This window comes from Dioscorea cayenensis, chromosome 16, assembly GCF_009730915.1.
Source record: "Dioscorea cayenensis subsp. rotundata cultivar TDr96_F1 chromosome 16, TDr96_F1_v2_PseudoChromosome.rev07_lg8_w22 25.fasta, whole genome shotgun sequence".
NCBI lineage: Eukaryota > Viridiplantae > Streptophyta > Magnoliopsida > Dioscoreales > Dioscoreaceae > Dioscorea > Dioscorea cayenensis.
The window spans coordinates 17,292,934-17,297,658 of record NC_052486.1 but is presented as its reverse complement, the minus strand read 5'-3'; the positions used below and the strand labels follow the sequence as shown (position 1 = coordinate 17,297,658).

Genomic DNA, 4,725 nt, shown 5'->3' with positions numbered 1-4,725 from the left:
AAGCTTTGGAATGAGATCTCATCCTTTGTGTAGTTGGAATTGGAGTCTCTATTTGAGACATGGGAAAGGTTCAAGGAACTCCTGTGCAAGTGTCTGCAACACGGATTCCCGGAGTGGATGATTGTTCAAACCTTCTACAATGGTTTGAACCCGAGTACAAGGCAACTCTTGGATGCGGTGGCAGGAGGTACCTTAGGCAGCAAGACCCCCGATGAGGCTCGTCAATTGATTGAGGAAATGGGGTTAAATAGCTACCAGTGGAACGCTAGGGAGAAGAAAAAGGTGACCGGTCTCCATGAAATTGATGCGATAACTTCATTGGCGGCCCAAGTAGAGAGTTTGAGTAAGAAGCTAGATCTTATAGCTTCGAATAGAGTTACGGCCATGACCAATTGCACCGATTGTGGTAGAGGACATGCTCCCTCCGATTGTCCAATCGTCATTGGTGATGTTTCTTCAATTGTGAACATTGCCTTTGTAGGTAATGGAATGAGACCTCAAGGGAATCCATACAGCAACACCTACAATTCATGTTGGAAGAATCATCCCAACTTTTCATGGAGTAATCAAGGACCACAAAGACCATGGGGCCATCGGGTTTCCAACAACAACAACAAGCCCCTCATGTGGAAAACAGAATTTCAGGCTTGGAAACCCGAATGACTGATTTGGAGAAGCACTTGGCTAGATTTGTTCAATCGGAAAATACAAGCTTTGAATCAGTCGAGGCTACACTTCGCAATCACACTGCCTCCTTGCATAATCTTGAAAATCAAGTGGGGCAAATTGCGAAGTCTCTCTCTGAAAGGCCACATGGAAGTTTACCAAGCAACACAGAAACCAACCCTAGAGAACATGTGAAGGCGATCACTTTGAGAAGTGGTCGTGAGGTTGAAGGGAGGCTTCCGAGTGAGAAGCTGAAAGAACATGCACCCGAGGTTGTAGAGGTTGAGGAGGGAGTAAACAAAGAGAAAGAGGTGGCAACCCCAACTTTAAGGCCAAGAATCCCTTATCCCTCTAGATTGAAGAATGACCAAGGGGATGAACAGTATAAGAAGTTCCTGAGTTTGTTCAAGCAACTCCACATCAACATTCTTTTTGTTAAGGCATTGGCTCAAATGCCTAAGTATGCGAAGCTCCTGAAAGACCTATTGCCCAACAAGAGGAAATTGGAGGAGAGTGCTTCAGTGGTGCTTGATGCTTCATGCTCGGCGGTGTTGCAAAAGAACATGCCGAACAAGAAGAAAGACCCGGGAAGCTTCATCATTCTGTCTAACATCGGCAACTTAGGTGAGGAAATGGCATTGGGAGATTCAGGGGCGAGCATCAACGTCATGCCATATACTTTCTTCCAAAAGCTAGGCTTGGGTGAGCCTAGGCCTACTCGGATGACTTTACAATTGGCGGACCGAACGGTGCGACATCCGAGAGGCATCATTGAAGACATGCTTGTCAAGGTGGACAAGTACATTTTTCCAGTTGACTTTGTAGTGCTAGATGTCGATGAGGATGCAGATGTACCTTTGATACTTGGGAGACCATTCTTGCGGACTTCCAAAGCATTGATTGACATGGACGGCGGGGAGCTCACTTTGAGAGTTGGAGATGATAAGCTGACATACCGCCTTGCTGAAGCCATGCGGCATTCTCTCGATTTTGCTGATACTCTATACTTTCTAGACACTACTGATGAAATTGTTGATGAATATATGCAGGAAATGTTCAACCCAGATCCGTATGAAGGATTGTTCGACCAATAAGAGCGCAACGAAGAAGTAATGATGCTTGGTTCGACTGAAGAAGTAACATTTACCCCGGGGATCTTGAAGAAGGTGCTCCGAAAAATGAAGAGGGCTCGGAGACGCCACCGAAAACACTCCAAGATTGTTGGAGACGTACATGAGCCAAGGAAGTTGGACGAACCATTGCTAGGTGGTCCGAAGCCTGAGAGTACACCCTCTATCCTCAAGAGACTTTGCTCATCATGCTTCCAAGCCATGGGTAAGAGGGCAACCTTCATTCATGAACCCCCGTGAGGTAAGAAAGATACGTCAAGCTTAGTGACATTAAACAAGCGCTTCTTGGGAGGCAACCCAAGTGTTTACTGTTTTTGTATCTGTCAGTTTAGTTGTTTACATGGATAAACTGTTAAGTGTTGGTGTTTTTAATGTTTAGATTTTTGTGGTGCAATTTTATTGTGGGTTTTTCAAATTCATCATGTGTTTTATGAAGAATTGGCGAAGTTTGGTCGTTTGAGTTCTATTTTGTGTTTTATCTGGTAAATTTTGCATAATAGGGCAGGCTCTGAGTGTGTAAACATGTTCAGAATATTTCTGTAGAGCCTGCAAGTTTTTTCTAAGTTATCTAGAGAAAACACACGGGCGTGTAGGATTTCCGCACGCCTGTGGATGTGTACTGTGAGCTCATCCAGAGAGGGCACAGGGGCGTGCGGCTTCCCCTGTGGATGACCATGCGACTGGCGCACGCCCGTGGGTAATTTCCGCACGGGCGTGTGAATTCCTGCAGAGTTGGGCAGATTTTCCCAAGAACACACAGGGGCGTGGACTCGCCCCTGTGGGTGACCTTGTGAACCACACACGGGCGTGGGTAATTTTCGCACGCCCATGCGACACTCTACAGGTTGCTCCCTCCATCCCGAGAAAACACAGGAGCGTTCGACTGCCCGTGTGAGTTGGGCATGTGAATGTCAATGCCCGTGGGGAATTTCCGCACGGGCGTGCGTAAGACTTGATATTTTTCTCGGTTGTTCAGTGAAGCCACAGGGGCATGCGTCTGCCCCTGTGGGTTTTGCGCACGGGTGTGGATATTTCCCGCACGCCCGTTGGAGATCGTTCTAAGTAAGTGAGAGTTTTTACCGAGAGCGCACAGGGGCGTGTGTACGCCCCTGTGGAGCTTTTGAAGTGAGGCACACGGGCGTGGGGAATTTCCACACGCCCGTGTGGATGCACAGAACGTCAAAAGTCACGAGTTCTGTTTAAAAGAGGATGATTTCTCTCCCTCTTCATGACTCCTTTTCACTTGAAAACACTCTCACAATACTCTCCGAGTCCATTGCGCCAGTTTGGTGGGATTTTAGCAAAGTTTTCCGGCCGGCTCTTCATTTTCTCACTTCTCTTCGTAAGTAAATCCCTTTTTATCATCTTGTTCGTCAATTCATAATTTCTATCGATTAATCTGGTTAATAATGCTTCGTTTCTTCAATTGGAACAATGAATTATGTTTAGAACGGAGTTAGAGATATTCTTAAGTTGTATTTTTGGATTGTTGATGCCTGGCCATGCGGTTCTCACGCCCCCTGAATCCACACGGGCGTGCGGAAATTCCACACGACCGTGTGGATTTCTGCAGTATTGTTTTATCCACTTGTTTGACCAATTTTGTTTAAATTTTGCAGATCATGGCACCTAGGTCAAAGAAGCAAGCTGATAAGAGGCAACGTGAGTCATCCTCTGAGCCCGAGGGCATGCGATTTGCGATTCTCGAACATCAGGTCTGTTATGAGCGATTGTTGAGACTCGCTTTCGACGGACTCGATTTACGGACGCTAATATATCACGGGGAGCTTCAGAGAGGTGATGAGTTCGCCGATGAGATGGAGGATCTAGTTTCGTAAGGTGGTTGGCGGCTATGCTCGACTATTAGAGAGCCAGCCATCCGAGAGTTCACACTGGAAGTGCTCTCCTCATTCGTGTTTGATAGAGCGTATGCGAGCTTCGACAGTTTGGGTGCCATTCAGTTCAGAGTATTTGGACGCCACCATAGCTTGAGCATTACGCAGTTTTCCGTACTGCTTGGCCTATACGAGGAGACATTCACAGCTACAGAGGAGTATGCATAGTTGCCTACTGATTATCCTGGAACCTTGACCCCGCAGAGAGCATACAGAGTGCTATGTGGTTAAGGTCAATACGAGCCGGGGGTGTCCAAGGCCATGTGCCTTTCCCGACCTGCCTACATATATTTGCACACCATCATGAGTAGGTCGGTGAATGGCCGTGGCGACAAGATCGTGTGTCTTGAGCCGTCGGGAGTCTGCATGACTTGTACTCGATGGTAGAGCGTGCATCGATCCACTTAGGGCACATCTTGGCCGATTACATCGACATCGTGATGATGATGCTAGACTGGGAGTGATCTTCTCGGGCCCTTACATTATGAGATTAGTGCTGGGCATGGGTCTCTTGGATTCGATTCGCGGGGCCGAGAAGACGAGTGTACCCGCTCCCCTGGGTCTAGAGATGATGCGGTTGATGGGCATGATCCGCAGGGTTTGGACAGGGGTTTTTTGCTTTAGTCCTACCAGCCCCAGAGATAGCTGAGGATGAAGGTGATGACGCCGGAGCATCTCAGCCCGCCCCCGAGCCTCAGCCCGCCCCCGAGCCTCAGCCAGCATCGATGGAGACCGAGGCACCTACAGCGGCCGAGGAACCACCCCAAGTGCATATGTTTTCATCATCTCGAGCCAATGATCGCTTTGAGAGGCTCGAGCATGCAATAGGAGTGGTCCGAGCCGAGGTTGCCGAGATTAGGGCTACGCAGGCCACTCAGTACACAGAGTTCATGGCATGTTTTGACATATTACATTAGATCCTAGAGCGATACGTTGCCTCATCATTTGTCCCTGCGGTAGAGGACTCTCAGAGCCACCTCGGTTTCTCCGACACCTCCATCCTCGACCCCGGCACCCGGGAGGACCCACTATAT

At 48.3% G+C, this 4,725-nt stretch overlaps 1 non-coding gene across 1 annotated transcript; it reads right to left on the bottom strand.

Moving 5' to 3' along the window:
- Positions 1–107, bottom strand: LOC120279811. Its single transcript, XR_005542112.1, has one exon. It is a non-coding gene; the product is annotated as a small nucleolar RNA R71 (small nucleolar RNA).
- Between the last annotated feature and the right edge of the window lie 4,618 nt (positions 108–4,725).